The 17,964-nt window shown below is 35.8% G+C and overlaps 1 long non-coding RNA gene across 1 annotated transcript; it reads left to right on the top strand.

Moving 5' to 3' along the window:
• The first annotated feature begins 8,647 nt into the window (after nucleotides 1-8,647).
• On the top strand, nucleotides 8,648-11,169 carry LOC114289129 (uncharacterized). Its single transcript, XR_014331703.1, has 3 exons — nucleotides 8,648-8,743; nucleotides 10,696-10,903; nucleotides 10,990-11,169. It is a non-coding gene; the product is annotated as an uncharacterized LOC114289129 (long non-coding RNA).
• The last annotated feature ends 6,795 nt before the right edge of the window (nucleotides 11,170-17,964 follow it).

The following is a 17,964-nucleotide window of genomic DNA, read 5'->3' as shown; positions in this document are numbered from 1 at the left end:
TCCTCGTGCTCCTCCTCTGAAGGCGAATAGATAAGAATGTCGTCCACGAAAACGACTACAAATCGATCCAAGAATTCCCGGAAGATCCGGTTCATCAAGTCCATAAAGACTGCCGGTGCATTGGTAAGCCCGAATGGCATCACCAGAAACTCATAATGGCCATACCGCGTACGGAATGCCGTCTTCGGAATATCCTCCTCCCTGACCCTCAACTGGTGGTAACCCGATCTCAAGTCTATCTTAGAGAAACAGCGAGAACCCTTCAACTGGTCAAACAGATCTTCTATACGGGGCATAGGGTAATTATTCTTGACCGTAGCCCGATTCAACTTCCGGTAGTCTATACATAGTCTCAAGGCACCATCTTTCTTTTTAGCAAAGAGGGCCGGTGCTCCCCACGGCGAAACACTAGGGCAAACAAAACCCTTATCTAGCAATTCCTGGAGCTGAATCTTCAACTCACTCAACTCGGCTGGGGCAAAACGATAAGGTGCCATAGAAATCGGCGCTGTGCCGGGCACTAAATCAATAGAGAACTCTATCTCTCGGTGAGGTGGCAAACTAACGAGATCCTCGGGAAAAACATCCGAATACTCACAAACCACCTTCGGCAATACAATCTGGATCTTATCACACTCACCACTCATAAAGCTAGCAAGTAGACCACTAAGCTTATTCCGCCCTCGCGGATCATACAACGGTGGCAACACAATACCAACCCGATCCCCCAAGAAATGGAAACACTCCCCGCTCAAGGTACATATTGTGACCCTCTGGCGGTAGCAATCGATAACAGCCCGGTATGACGATAGCCAGTCCATACCCAAAATAACATCAAAACCCTTCATGGGCATGACAACAAAAGGAAAATGAAGCCTATGGTCAACGACCTCTATATCACAACCCCTAACACCTTGTTTCAAGATCAACTCACCACCAACAGGCGATACTACACATGTAGGAGATGCTAACTGTGCCAACTCCAATTCCAAAACAGATGCAAATGTAACAGATACAAAAGAATGAGATGCACCCGTATCAATCAATACACTAGCAACCGAGTTGCAAAACAAGAAGGTACCTCTCACAACTGACGGAGCAGGTACAAGATCCTGCGCGGTAACAGCATACACGCGCCTTGTAGGCCCCTGATCCAACTGCTCACCCCTCGGAGCAAACGACTGCTGCACTGACAGGGACGACGAAGCTCCCGGATTGGCCCTCGAGGCCTGCACAAACTGAGCTGGCTGAAAACCCTGCGTCTGCCTAGAACCAGACGCGCCCGAAGTGGCACTCAACTGTGGGCAAAACCTCTTCAGGTGCCTAGGCTGACCACACTGATAACAAGACAAGGGCTGACCCCTGCCCTGACTCTGGCCCTGAGGTCTAGCTGAAGATGAAGCAGCTCTCTGACCTCCTCCCCTCTATGGGCAAACTGAAGCCTTGTGGCCCAACTGACCACACTTGTAACAGGTGAAATCTCCCTGATTACCTCTCCCCGAGCCTGCACTCAGCACTGGAAAGGTCGACCTAGCAGCACCACCCTGAGACTGCTGAGGGTTAGCACCCCTCTGTCTCCTGCCATCACCCTGACCATCTTGGCTCCTCTTGAAGCCTCTCTGTCCCTCCTCTTCCTGCATCATGATCTCCATATAGGCTACAGCGTCAACCAAGCGCCCATAGTCTCAGATCATTGAACCTCCAACCCTCATCTTGAGGCCACGCCTCAACCTCTTCTCAAACTCGATACAGCGGCGTTCCTCGGACGCCACAAGTTCAGGTGCGAACTTGGACAAGCTAGTGAAAGCAGCCTCATACTCGGCTACTGAAGAACTCAACTGCAAAAGCTAATAGAACTGGTCTCTCAGCTTCTCCCTGACTGCTGGAGATAAATACTTCTCCTGAAAAGCCTCCATAAAAGCCTCTTACGTGCCAGCAATACGGCTCCTTATATATTTCCACCACTGACCCGCACCCCCTTTTAGCTGGAAGGATGCCAAGGTCACTTTCAACGCTCCGTCCTCGATGCCAAGCATCTCAAACATCTTACTCATTTGCTCTAACCACTCATCAGCCTTCAGTGGCTCCTTCGGATCCCCAATAAACTCGTCCGGGTTAGACCGGAAGAACTCCCTTTTCAAGAAGGAAGGCCCTGTCTCAACAACCTGGGCTTGAACTGGAGCCTGAACTGGATTCTCAACTCGTAAAATATCCACAGACTCCCTCAAAGCATTGGCTATTCCTCGGGCTAAGGCACCCATAGCCTCCTAACCTGCTGGCTCGGCCACATTGGCCTGACCAACCCCCTCCTGCTGTGCCGGAATATCATCCGGTAAAGGCATCTCCTGCCTACCACGTCTGCCACGTCTACCATGTCCTCATCTTGACATCCTAATAAAGGTAACGAAGAACGTTAGCACATTCATAAATGTGCCAAAACTAAACACTCGCGTCCTAATACATGGACAATTGTAATTACTCCACGTAAGCACATAAACACATAAGCACTTACGAATTTCATTTCCGGATAATGATAGTCCCGAGGCGTTACTAGAGTTCCGGTTAGAAACAGCATTGATCAAGTGCTTTTCCAACAAGACTCACAGAAACCCAAGGATCCAATCAACATCCTAGAAACTAAATCCCATACCCAAGTAGTCACATAAACATGTTATCAAATAAACACATAATGTCACACATAAGTCTCTAACAAGCGAGACAAACCCATTGTGATACTAATCACTTCCCACGTACCCAAAGTATTTGAAACCGGTACGCTCTGATACCAAGTTGTAACGCCCTAAAAAAAATACATAAAACCCATCTCTTTAGACATGCATTGATACAAAGAAACCAACCATCTTTCCATTAATCTGAGTAGTTCTTACAAAAGTATTACATGTTAACAACAAAAGTAAATGCCTTACGGGCTTACAGCTTTCCAAGTTAACACTTGGTTACAAAAAGAAGAGTACTAACTCAATACATATTAAGCCATTGGCTTGAATTTACATGTAATACATCAAAAGAAAGCAAATAACAAAGTAGTCTGTCTGCCTCTAGCCTCCCAAGCTACGTCCTTGGAGGTGGCATGCTACCTGTACCTGAAAATGATGTCCCATAAAGGGTGAGCCACAGCCCAGTAGAAATACACTAAACCAGCCATGAACAATGACTAAAAGATTAGCAGTTGATAGATGGTCAACACAGATACATCCACATATATCACATTTCGATTTCATGACATTAAGTCCATGTTACATTTCATTTCCCATGTCTTTTCCAACTTTGAGTTTGGAAACAAGGCTCAACACCTAGCCAAATAACTTAATGAGATTTAGACTCATCTTTAAAACACTTTCAAAATTCATGAGGGATACACATTTTAATGCTGTATCAATAACACATAAACCATTCTCACACTTTGCGAAAGATACACATTTCGGTGCTGTATCAACATAACATAGAATCACTTCTACACTTTACAATTGATAACGATATACATTTTAGTAATATATCAAATCAATTCAAGCACTTCCATAATCAACACTTGATACACATTGTAGTGCTGTATCAATCTCACACAAAATCCGGTTTAGAGGTCCATCTCCTATCTTCCCCTAAACCGTGGAGTACATCCCCCATCTCCTCCCACACAACACATGTATATAAACATAGATCATACACAATCAATCAATACATAGAATTAATGTATTATTCCAGTTGCTATATTCAATAGCATACTCAATCGATTAGTTTTAGTTTGCCTAATCATCATGCAGTGTCTACAACAATCAAGACTATCCTCCACCGATAGCCCAAAGCAGTTATTTCTATACTGAAAATAAATACACCAAATGGATATATAATCAACATTTCAACTAGGTGAGCGATGAACGAATCAAACTACACCCTTTAATCCCATGCACATCCAATTCCAACATTCTCAATATAATTCTTCTTTTCTTCAAATTAATTATACCAATTAATTTATCAATGTAATTAGAGCATTTTTCATAATTAACATCACAACCCTAAGGTTTCATTTTCACCAATAAACCAATATTGATCTCATTTCTCTATGCCAAACATGCATATAAGTTTATATAAACAAAACCCCAACTTTTATAAAATTACACAAAGGCCCAAACTTTCTCAAAATTACCCAACAACCCCCAACTCATCAAATTACTAAAATTCAAAGACAAAACTCATGAGAAGGAGTAGGATATCCCTACCTCGAAGTTAGAGCTCAAACGGGGAAGTTGAAGAAAATCAAAATGCTCAAAACTCAAAGATCCACGGATCAAAATGGAGCCCTCGACGATCACCACACTTTTTACAAAGGCCGGAGGATATGGAGACGCTCTAACTAGATCAAACCCTAGAGAGAAGAGAGTTTCTAGAGAGAGGAGCTCTCAAAATATATTTTTAGAAAGTAAGAGAGAGAGAGAGAATGTAAAAAGTGATTTTAAAATGCCCAGCTGCCAACTGATATACGACATTCCCGCTCGAACGGAGAACACAACGCTCGAGCGTCAAGAACAAAAAACTAGGTACGCTCGAGCGCAAGAAGACCCGCTCGAGCGCTGAGACACAAGAATAAAGTACATCCGCTCGAGCGCGAAAACCAGTCCGCTCGAGCGTAGATTTCCCCCTCCCAGAACTTACACCAAAAAGTACTACCCGCTCGAGCGCGACCGCTCGAGCGTAAAGAAACCTGCTCGAGCGTAAAAATCACACCTGCAGAAGTTTTACAAGGACACGAAATACTGGGAGTGTGCAATCTCCGCTCGAGCGCAACAAGGCCCGCTCGAGCGAAAAGACCAAAAACTTGGCAACAAGATTTTAGACCAAGGTTCAACCCACTTGTTCGAAACATGCCTAACACATCCTAAAACTCAAACAAATGGAATTAAAGGATGACAACAAGATAGATACAACTACCAACTCCACGGAACCGAGTCTGGAATACAACAGAACAGTAAAGAGACAACCGGGATCGCTATAACAAGTTTCTGAGAACAAATGAAAATAGAGGCAAATCAGGACATCGCATTGGATTTCCGAACAAGGCGACCGAGCATGCATCCAGTCTTCTCCCTCCAAGAACCTCTTGATTTACTGTTTTCCTTAGCTGTCATGCTTAGATAGCTCGCTTTTGCTTTGGTTTGTACTTTAATTAGTTAATGCGTTAGCTATTCAATTCATTCTGTAATAATTAGTTAACTAGGATTAGTTAATTAATTTGTTGTGTAATGATTAGTTCATTTAGCTTAGATTAGCTAGTTAGCTTCGTATTCGGTCCCTCTTTCAAGAGGGCGCATTATTGTAATAAGCATGCGTGTGTGTGATGCATGTCTGCCAACCTCCATTGCTTTCTCCCTTTTACTTAACCGCTTACGATGGTTAGTTTTAGGGTATATTTCATTTAGCATACCTTATTCTTGCATGTTTGCATCCATTCATTTGTATTGCATGCACCGGGCTCGGCGCATCATACTAACTGCATTGTATTTCAATTCCAATTTGAAAACATGTACCAAGTTGCATTTCACATGACATTCTAGAATAGCTGAGCCTATTTTAGTTGCATTCTCGCATGTGTTGCATTAGCCATCTTAACATGAACTAGGATCATGCATGATTTCTAACTAGTTCTTTGTTTTGGCTCGGAGTACACTGTGAGTGTTTACGCTTTAGCATATTGCATGTGTGCTAATGTTGCCATCAAAGCATGCTTGCCATGAGGCTAATTGCTTATTTGATATAACTGCCTGAGTGCCTGTGGGTGAAGGTTGGATTACTTAAATTGGAACAATTCATTGAAATCCACATTTTAGCCTACTTGCGAGTAGCAAACTTCAAACCATTTTCCAAACAAACGGATATGCGATGCTTTGTTCCAAATTAGGCGATCTAGTCTATACTTGTTTGCTGTGCGCATCATGTAGTAAGATTAACTAATTAATTTCAAAAACAAGATATCACGCTTAGTACAGGTCGATCTTTGATCAAGCGAGCGAGGGCGCTCATTAAATGACCTTCCCCAATCGTACCCAAGTTCCCGAGCCGAGGCAACTTTGGTGATGACGGACACGTGGCCTTAGGCACGAGTCAGGGTTTCCTAAATTCTCCCAAAACAAAATATTTAGGTGGCGACTCTGTATCTGGCAAAGCAATTCATGTTTGGCACTTCTTTATTAAAAATCAATTTTCCAAAACGATTTGCCGGATTTGGACTCTTTGGTAATTTATCGGTCTCACATCACACATTGTGAGATTAGATTCAGAACTGTGACATTTGAGTCTGAACTGTGGTAAGCCCAAATGAACGAAACGGGATTCTCCCGGGGCGTTCGGGGCGCGTCCACACCAAGTAAAGTGGAAGACTTGACATTTTTTGTCCACCTTTGTAATATACAGCTTGAGGGAATTTCTTTCAAATGCTTTATTTTCATGATTGATACCATATGGGAACATGGTATTCTACATGATTCAAAATGCAGACAAGAACATTTCATGGCATAATCACTTGGCCGATATTGTACATTTCATACAGATTCTGGATGTGTATACATAGACAAATAGTATACGTAAACATCTTCTACATCATTTTTTCCCGACATAAATAACACTTGTTCGAATTTTATTTGTTTGTGAAATTTGAAAAATATGCCACAAGTAAATATACCAGCTACATGTCTTTCAATCCTCTTCACACCTGTAGAAAGAATAGGAGTGGTATTCTCAGTTTCGGATTGTACTACTACAAAAATAGTTAAAGATCACACTTTAACAAATGAAAATATCTCACTTTTATTAGAAGTGTGATAAAAAAAATTAGATTGATATTTTAATCACACTTGATTTGATTAAGTGTGATAATATTTATTTTTTATGTCACTTTTCAATTAAGTGTGATTGTATTTATATTTTTTAATCACACATTCTAATTAACATGTGATTAAAGATCACATAAGAAGAATTAAAAATATCTCACTTTTATTAGAAGTGTAATTAAAAAAATTAAAATGATTTTTTAATCACACTTAATTTAATGAGTGAGATAATATTTTTTTTAATCACACATTTTAAATAAGTGTGATTATATATATTTATTTTCATCATAGTTTCAGGTGTGATTATATATAATTTTTCAATTTAATTTTTATATAAAATAATTATTCCCATATTGTATATAAGCTCATGAAATTGCTTTGGTAGAGAGAGAAAGAGCTGGTCAATTTCTTTCTAGGGTTTTTAGCAACTCTCCATCTCGCCTCTGCCGCCGATGGCCACTAATCAACGCGCCTCTCCATCTCCCCTCTTGCTCCTCCTCCTTTCCTTGCTGATAGGCGCCGCCGCTGCTCTTGCTAGTCGCCGTCGTTGGCCTTGCCAGCGCTGCTTCTCCTCTCACCGTTGTTGCTTCTCTCTCTCTGGTATATGTTTTCTCATTCACTGTAAGTTCTTCAATTCCTTCCCTAACCCCATGAAGTTTTGATATGCTAGTTGACCTTAACAACGTGCATTGCACTCTTTGTAACCAATGAACCATTCATTTTTTATGGAATTTTTTTGTTGTTGGAATAGCTTGTTGATATTGTGATTCTTATCGTACCATTTTCCTTGCATGTCAAATGTTCGATAAAATGTGTCAATGGAAAACTTTCGTTATTTTTATTTATCTTTTAATTTTTAGCCAAACATCAAAAAATAAAAATGATGATGAAACTTTTACGGCAAAATGCTCTCTTTGTAAACCCCCTTTTTTTTGTGTATATTATATGCATCATTACACTTTCTGATTATCGATGTGTTGTTTCCCTTAGATTCATGATAATCTATATGGCAAATTATGGAGCCTATATTTCATCTACTAGGCAGGTTTTAATTTTTATATGTTATGCTTAGTGTTTGAAATCATTCAATCTAAACTAGGTGTTAATGATTTGGGGAGGTTGAGGCTCAAAATTTTGTTCTGGAGTTTGTGGGTCATCCACGGTAGGGGGATTATTCATGTGGGTATGGATTATACATTTTTAGTACTTCTTTTTTCTGGTCAGGCTTGATGGTAAGGTAATGCTAATGTTAATTCATGTTGGTATGGATTATAGATTTCATGTTGACAACATATTTATGTTAGTTAGTTATCTCAAAATGGGATTTCTTTATCAGCTGTTATTGGTAGCTTGCATATACGCATTTTGTGCATGAATTACATAGCAGATGTAAACATGGCCATGATTACCACGTGCATGCTTCTCTAGTAGTATAACTATATACGTTGTTCTTTGATTTATAGAGCTTGAGACAAAGAGAATATTGCTTAATATTTTCAAAGAGAAGCAGCAAAAGAGTGCTGAAGCTGGCACAATTCCAAGCTTCTAAAAGAAGGTAAGCATTGTTATTGGTGCTTAGGTATTTGAATTAATATAGGCCATGTGATTTTGTCACTTTCTTTCTTGCTTTTTTTGCAGACAAAATTTGTTCATTTATTTTGGTATCTACTTAGGTAGAACTTGAGTGCAAATGCTAAAGGAAGAATGTCCCTTATTTTCATATAGTTTTGTTGGTTTCGTTAATATGATATTGTTTTTACCATTTTCATTTTTTTTTTCCGTATTCTGTACTTGATTTAGCTCCCCCTTATTTTGTTTTCTGTTTCCCTTTTGTTCAGAAACCAGAAGAAGGGTCCATCAGTCACAGAATCCAGAGGGTGGCTAAATATCATTTTCTAAAGGTATCATTTACACTTTTCCTCATTTGTTGACTGTCGATAGTCATCATCACTTAATCAATTCATTTTTGGCAGATTGAAACAAGCGTATATCTCTTTGTCTTTTGGTGTGATATTGGGACTCCATATTGCCATTTTTTTCCTTTCTAGATTGAATCTTAAAAAGTTTATTGAGTTGTGCAAGATTTCAATATGATTTCATTCATAGTGACTAATTTTTTGGTTTAGTATTAGGATGTGGATTGGCAATAATTCATTATTTCGTACATACAGAAACAATCTGATCCTTTACTAAATGCTGATGATCTAGATGCCATGTGGGTTTACTTCAAAGAAAATTGTGTGATTGATGATGCCACTGGTGCTGGAAAGGTCTGTACACCTTATCATTTTTATATAATTTCTCTTTCATGTTTCTAAGAATCTAATATATATGTTCAGCTTCTTTGCAAATGTCTACACTAGCAGTGGTAGTTGACTTATTTTCTTTTTTAGATTCTTCTGGATTTCTGACATGTCCTGATAATTTTAAGTACACTACTTTGTTATGCAAACATTTTACCAATTATCCATGTAGTACAATACTTTGTTTTCTTTCTCCCTCATGCCAGTTTTTTTTTCTTGATTTTTCATTGTTTTTCTCTTTCTTCTGCCCTTCATTTATTTTCTATTCAAACCTGACCGAAAGAAATGTCATATTTGTTTCACATTATTGAATTAGCACACATTCACTGATGTAGATGTTGTTGAGTGTGGATTAGACTGCTATAGCCACATCTAGTGCATTTGTTTTCTTAGATTTCTTGCTAACTGCTTGTTTAAGCTTATTAATTTTGAAGTTTATAATTTGGCATGTTTGATCTAATGTATAGGTATTTAGTGATGTTATGGTACAACTCTTCTTCTTCTTTTATTATTATTATTATTATTTTAACATCTCTGATTATATCCCTCATATAGTTGTAGCCTTATAACTCCTTTTTTTTTTTCTTCTGTAATGATGCTAAAACATGTCTTGTTTCTCATATTTTTAGATGAATTAGGAGGACTTTTGCCACATTGCCTATTTGTGTACAAAACAAATAGGCCCTAAATGTCGACGCTTTTTCAGTTCGTCAAACTTCATGAAGTTTGAGAAAGATGAGTCAGGAAGAATTGCCATCCTGCCATTTTACCTTTACGTCATGCGTACAGTGGGTCTTGCTTTTCTATGCATAACAATGTCTTGTTTTTTGTATGTGTCTAACATGTGTAATTAGATATTCACCCATAAAGTGTATTAAGTAATTTGAGTTAATAAGGCCCGTTAATACCAAGGTGCCTAATTATTGCAAAAAATTATTATAGTAATTTTTGCTTTGATAAGTAACAACAGTAAAATGAGTAACACAAGTATCTAGGAAAATAGAAATTTAACCACCACCACCACCACCACTAATAGCATAAACTTCATATGCAAAAGAAAGGATTCAGAACAATAAATAAACAAACAGTAACTGGTGTGAACTTCAACATAAAGACAACAGGCAACATAGCATACAAATTTTATCGTTTTACATGTAGTTGGTGACATTAACAGCTGTCATTAAGCCACTTTGTTCTGAATTGATTCCCAAGGGTGTGTGCTTTGCTCTGAAACTTGATTGATTTTAGGATTTGATTGTGTGTTGTTTATTCGAGGAAGAAAAATAGAAAATGAATAAGAGAGCATGATCCTTCTTGTAACAAAATATCTCTGATAAATTACAACATTAATAAGTTGCCCATCAGTTCCAAATATTTTTTATATTATTGGTTTTACTTATGTCAAATAGAATATTGAAATATAGAAGTTGGAGAAAAGATGAGAGCATCTGCAATGGAGTGGCTAAAAATGTGTTTTATTGAGAATCTGTTTAACGTGGTTGTGATTCATGTGATGATTGTCAACACTTATACTATCCTCCTTGTGGCAGGTTCTAATGAACTTAACAAATGACAACCCTGTGTGCTGTCAGCAAATTGCTGCCTGTGGAGGACTAGGGAAACCTTGTCTTCATTGATTGCTGGCCACTTTCCATCATTCAGTTCATTTTTGCCTCCCTTTAGCTATATAAGAAATGATACCTTGTTGTCCAAGTCTTAAGACATTTGAAGGGTGTGATCGGTCGGACTTTATCTTTTGTAAGATTAGAACAATCTCTACAAATAGTTAGTTTATTCATATGTTTCTAGCGGTTTCTGAATTAATTTTTGTTTTCATTTTTCAGGTCAGAAATTCTTGGAGAGATGCAAAATATGGTCAAAGAATTCAAGAACTTAGTTTTTTAAGTTTTTTCATTTTTTAATATATGTAAGCATGGTTTAAAACTTTTTATTTAATTGCTTTGTATATACTTTTGAACATATTTAACTTTCATTTATGAAATATATGACGTTATTCCATTCAATATGTGGTTGTGATTCAAAGTATAGTATACAGTGTGTATTACATTCTTGAAATGCGTGTATGAAAATAATATTGATTATTCTTCAACAATGTCGAATTTTTTTTTTTTAATTACAGGTTTTATTAGTTATTAATCACACTTAAAAAATGTGATCTAAATGTTATTAATCACACTTAAAAGATGTTATCTAAATGTTTTTAATCACACTTAAAAGATGTGATCTGAATATTATTAATCACACTTAAAAGATGTGATCTAAATGTTTTAATCACACTTAAAAGATGTGATGAAAGTATTTTTTAATGACACTTAAAAAGTGTGATTAAAAATGACCTTTTTTATTCACACTCCCAAAGACCACACTTTAATAAAACTTAAAAGGTGTGATTAAAAAGCATACATCACATAAAAAAAAAGTGTGATCTTTATCTATATTTGTAATAGTAGCCTCGTTATGGCGAAGTCTTGCAAGTGCTTTATCATATGCTCTTACAAATTCAAAGAGCCCTGGGTGCACCTTTAAGAATTGATTTAAAAATGCATTCATACTCTCACAACGTTGCGTGCTTTTTGCACCAACAAAGAAATGTCCATGGAGGTATGCTTCAGCCCATAAAGTACGCTTGTAATGTCCTCGTTTGGTGTAGTTGTTAAAACAGGTTATAGATTATAACTTAACAGATTATAGATTATGATTTTAATCAAAAGCTGTTAATCTGTTTGGTGTAGTTGTTAGATTATAGATTTAAGTTGCTGAGTAGTGTTTGTTAAATAAACTGTGAAGTAACTTTTTCAATTAACTTTTATTTTTTGTCATTCATTACTAGTCTACATTTCTCATAAAAAAAAATAATAATAATCTATAGTTCATTTAGGTCTTTTTCTATTTTTAAAAAATAAAAAATAAAAAAAAATCTAAGAGTATAACCGTAAATTAACATGTCCACAGCAGAAGCTGATAATTAGAAACATGGGATGAGTAGCTTCTCAGAATCATCTTTTTTGAGTTAAAATAAGTTGTTAGAATCAGAAGCTGTTTGAAATAAGTTTGATCAAACAGTCCAAAATAAACTTTCTAGAGCTAGAAACTATAAGTTGGCTTAAAAAAAGTCCAAACAAACACCCTCAATATACATTTGCAATCCACTTGTTATTATGAAGGCCATGCTTCTCTACAAGGTTCTTCCACTCTAATTCAAACATTTCTTGTGTACATTGCATTGACATGCATTTTTCAAAGCTATGAAGAAATCCCTCTATGTGGACATTAGAGAGGGCATTAATTTTAAGATGCCACTTACATAATTGATGTCGAACAGTAGGCATAACTGTTTTGATTACTCTACGCATGGCCTTATCCCCGTTAGTGATTACAGACAGAGGCATCTTGTGATCCATTTTATCAAGAAATGTTTCTAACACCCATATGTATATCTCCACTATCTTGGAAGCCAACAGTGCACACCCAAAAATAGTCGCTTGAAAGTGGTTGCTTACACCTTGTAGTATCACAAAAAGTTCGTTGTACACATTTGTCCGATACGTAGTATCAAACATCAACACATTACCAAAACACAAATAATTTGTTCAAGATCCATCGTCAGTCCAAAACAAATTATTTAATTGATTTTCTTCATCTACATCACATTTATAATAAAACCTTGGATGTTGCTCTACTTTACCACATAAGTAAGCCAAAGCGCATTCCACGTTACCATTGACAACTTGTGCTCTACGTTCAATCCCAAAATGGTTGTATATGTCCTTTTGTATGAACCCCAACATTCTCATAGCCACTTGCTTGTTGTGCAACAAAGTCCATAATGTGACTTGTTCTCATACCAATACGATGCATTGCATTTCCTTGTGCCTTGTCGGCACTCATAACATTCCAGTGTGAGCAAAGAAATTGAACACCAAGAGGCCCTATCATGGAATGATTGCGCTCTTTGAAAAATTCATTCACTTCATATTTGGAAGTACTCCGATTGTATTTGATACGAAAACAAGCATGACAACCAACTCTAGTTAATTATTTTGGTTCTCTTTTATGTTCTTCAACCCATTGTCCATATCCTTCCTTTAAGCATGCCCACTTCCTTGATATAACCATATTACTCTTGTCCTTATACAACTGATCCCTTCAAATACTAAAGCCTTTCACCTTAGCATACGAATTATAAAATCTTTCTCCATTTTCTTCCGAATCAAATGTTATTTCAAACACATCTTTTTCAGTTAATTCATATAGACGCTTAACATCTCTATCAGTTGGAATATCATTAGAATTGACGATATCATCTTCATTACGAATATTATACTTTACCATCATTAGTATCATATAATGTTATTCTTGTTTTGCTCAATGTTGTCTTCCATCTGCAATAAGCATAAACAAATTAATTAGGAAATAGCATGTAAAAAATGGTAAGCACAATACTAGGTGGTAAAATGGTAAGTGGTAAGTTGAGTCACAAAGAGTTGCAAGTAGAATGAGAAGGAATGGTAAGTGTTGTGTTTTTGAATGGTAATTAAACTCCACTTACTATTCAATGAGCCTCCACTTACTATTTTATTATACTTTGTTTACTATTCAATTAAACCACTTACTACTTAATAATACTCAACTTACTACCCAATCAAATTTCGCTTACTACTTAATGATACTGAACTTACCACTATCTCACTTACTACTTAATGAGACTCCATTTACTATTTGTTAATACTCTACTTACTGGTCATTAATTGTGTACTTGCTACTTCAACAAATGTAACGCCCTCAAAATAGACTCATTATATATTTGTCACTGACATGCAATATTTAAAGTAAACAATTCATTATCTCATTCATCAGAGTATTTCTAAATAAAAGCATTACATGTAACAGCAAATTAAATGCCCTACGGGCTTACATCTTTCCAAGCCAACACTTGGACACAAAAATATGAGTTCTAACTCAAATACAAGTAAAGCCCTAGGCTTGAATGTTTACATGTACTATCAAATCAAAACAACTAACTGAAGATAGTCTTCAAAATCCAAAAGTCAAATCCTTCCAAGCTAAGTCCTTGGAGGTAGCTTATCACCTGAACCTGAAAATGATGTTCCCATAAAGGGTGAGCCACAGCCCAGTAAAAAAATACTAAACCAAATATAAGCATTGAATAAAGCTATAGCATTCAATAGATGGTTATCCAAGATAATCAATTGTATCATTATACAGTCTCATGACACTAATGTCTAAGACACATTTCACTTTCCATTATTATCAACATGGCTCAGAACCTGGCCAAACTTACAACAGTGAACTATATATCATATTCACATTACTTTCAATATCAACAAAACAAATGAGACTCAGGCTCATATCAAAACACTTCATACTTCCCGTTTGATACACATTGTAGTGCTGTATCAATAACATGTAAAAACACTTCAATATAATAAGCACACATAATAGTGATGCTAATGGAGTCCATCCCCTATCTCCTCCCAAACAAAATCTGATTTAGAGGTCCATCCCCTATCTTTCCCTAAACCGTGGAGTACATCCCCTATCTCCTCCCAAACAATATGCATATGCAATTCTCAATCAATACATGTAATTTCTGTATTAATTCAATAGTCTAAATTTATGACTTAAACAAATTGATTAGTTTCAATTTTCCCTAATCCACATGCAATGTCTACAACAAACACGACTATCCTCCACCGATAGCCCAAAACAGTTATTTCTAGACTGGAAATAAATATATCAACAATTCAATAGGCGAGTGATTTTAATTATCCAACTACACCATTTAATCAATGAATTCCTCAATTTCATGCATTTAACCAATTTCCCCAATTTCCTTAAATTAATTATACAAATTAATTTATTAATACAACTAGGGTTTTTCCCAAAATTACCAAAGTACTCCCAACATATCAAAATACCAAAACTTAGAACAAAACTTATAGGATGGAGTAGGAAATCCCTACCTCGAAGAAAATAACCCGAATGGAGAAGACGAAGATGAAGACCTAAATTCCAAAGTGCTCCAAACCACCAAACGTTCAGATTAAATGGAAGCCCTTGACTCACTCTATCTTTTTAATAAAGGACTAAGGTTAGATACTCACCCTAGGTAGATCAATTCTTAGAGAGAAGGCAGGTTTAGAGAGAGAGAGACTCTCAAAGGGCGGTTTTTAAAAGTTAAGAAAGAAAAGTAGGTCAAAAAGTGATCCAAAAAGTGAAATCACGGACTGATGTAGTCGACTCCCCGCTCGAGCGTCCAAACTCCCGCTCGAGCGTCGAATACGCACTCCCAGTACTTTTGCAGAACCAAGTCCCCGCTCGAGCGTCCAACTCCACGCTCGAGCGGCACTCACACATTTCCGCTCGAGCGTCCAATCCCACGCTCGAGCGTCCAACACTACACAGGAAATACTGGATGGGTGATAATCCCGCTCGAGCACCAAAACCCCCGCTCGAGCGGACAAGCAGCAAAAGAATCCCCGCTCGAGCGTCAAACTCCCGCTCGAGCGGACAGGTCAAAATCTGGGCAACTAGTTTTGGCATCTAAACTCAACCGACTTGTAACAGACCCGCCCAACACATCCTATAACTCAAATACAAAGAGATTAAAGGACGACAACAACCAATATATACTGACCGGATCCACGGAACCTAAGTCCGGATACAATAATCTAAAGGAAAAAGATCGGGGTCGCTATAACAAACTTGACATGCAACTCAATTAAACATGATTGCTACTCAATAAGACCCTATTACTGTTGATTCTTAAGTAGAATAATAAGTAAAATAGGAACAAATTATAAGTACGGTCACAATGAATGATCAGTAATAAATAGAAATATTAATTTTAAATTATCAAACAAGACCTATGAATTTTAAATAAAATGTAAAAATATAATAATTGATTAGAATTAACTTAGTACTCAATAAGACACCACTTCATTTTACTTAATTTACTACTCAATTAAATACGACTTACTACTTAATGAGACTCTACTTACTAATGTCATTAGACTCTACTTACTAGTTAATGTTACTTAACTTACTACTCATTGACACTCCATTGATTACTCCATCAAACTTGACTTACAACTTAACCAAACATGACTTACTACTATATTAAGCCCCACTTACTACTTCATTAGATTTTGTTTACTACTATATTAAACCCCACTTACTACTTAATGAGACTCTGCTTATTGCTCCATCAAATTTGACTTACTATTTCATCTGACTTCACTTACTACACCATTAACTCCACTTACTAGTTAATATTATTTCATTTACTCCTCAATTAAATTCTATTTACTACTTAATGAGACTTCACTTACTGTACAATGAGACTCCACTTACTATTCAATGGTTTTTTTTCTTTAATTACGTGAAATGTTATTCCAACAAAAGCTTAAAAATTACAAATTAAAAACATCACATTATGTTAAAATAAAACATTAATAGAGACATACATAGATTCATACCTGAAAAATGTATTGAATTTGTGAAAATCAAAATCACCCTCTTTCACTTATCCTTTGTAAAAAAATTATAGAGAAAAACACTATTATTCAAAGTGTGTGCAAATGAATTGGGAGGCTTTCTATTTTTTCTTAATTAACTAATTTAGATGTATTCATTTATTGTTTTTAATAAATGTTGTTCATTATGGGGTAGGTAAAGGATAATAATTTTTGTAGATAATATTCATTTATTACCAGTAATAAATATTGATAATTGAGAGATATTCCTAAATATATTTACAAAAAAAAGAGATCTTCATAGGTAGCGTTTCCCAAAGGTCTTCCAGTTATAGAAAGTTCTACCATATAAGAAGTTATTGTTCAATGAAATATTCTAATTTTCACTTACTACTCTATTAAACTTTAGTTATTACTTATTGAGTTTTCACATACTACTCAATCAAATTATACTTACTACTTAATTAAACATGACTTATCAATCAATAAAACACCAATTTCAATAGACTTAAGTTAATAGACAATGAAATTATACTTAACTAGAAAACAGTAAATATAAATGTTACCAAACATGCCCTTAAACAGTAATTACTATTTTTGAGATGTTGTAGGTAAATAATAATAATAATAATAATAAAAAAAAATTAATGTTTTTAAGATTTAGTTTAAACTAATGTTTCACAATAATGACTATTTAAAAAAATTAGTAAATTTTAACAAATTTTAATAAATTAATATTTACATATCATATTTTACTTTTTACAAATCATTACAAGATAAAATATAAAGGGAAAATAGTTAAATGTGGTGTGTTATAAGTTTTATGTATTTAAAATTAATTTAAAATATAAAAGGGTGCACACTTTTCAAGAATTGAAGATGACCTGTTTAGCAAGTAATATTTTAAATAATAAGTTTATTCATAACAAATAGTAAGTGAGTGAATACCAAATGGTAAGTATGTTTGTAGCAAATTGTAAGTTAGCATCATTTTTTATTTCAAAATTAACCAAAACTACTTTACTTTTTAGAAAACCACCTTACTTTTTTTTACTTAGTTTTACTATCTATTCATCCAAGAGCTAGCATTTATCTTATCTAAATCTAATGGTCCATATTTTTTTATGTACTGTACATTTCATGTATGGTAGAATTTTCCACCAAATGATAGACTTCATTTTATTCACAATTTGCCTAAGCATCTCCTAGCTGAGAAACTTGTGACTATACCACGATGATTTCCCATCAAATTGTAAAGACATATACATTTTTGGATTGTATTTGTGAAATAATTTTGAAAAA

The sequence above is a fragment of the Camellia sinensis genome, chromosome 6 (assembly GCF_055761805.1).
Source record: "Camellia sinensis isolate YWXY chromosome 6, ASM5576180v1, whole genome shotgun sequence".
Taxonomy (NCBI): domain Eukaryota; kingdom Viridiplantae; phylum Streptophyta; class Magnoliopsida; order Ericales; family Theaceae; genus Camellia; species Camellia sinensis.
This window is presented reverse-complemented; position numbering and strand designations above follow the sequence as displayed.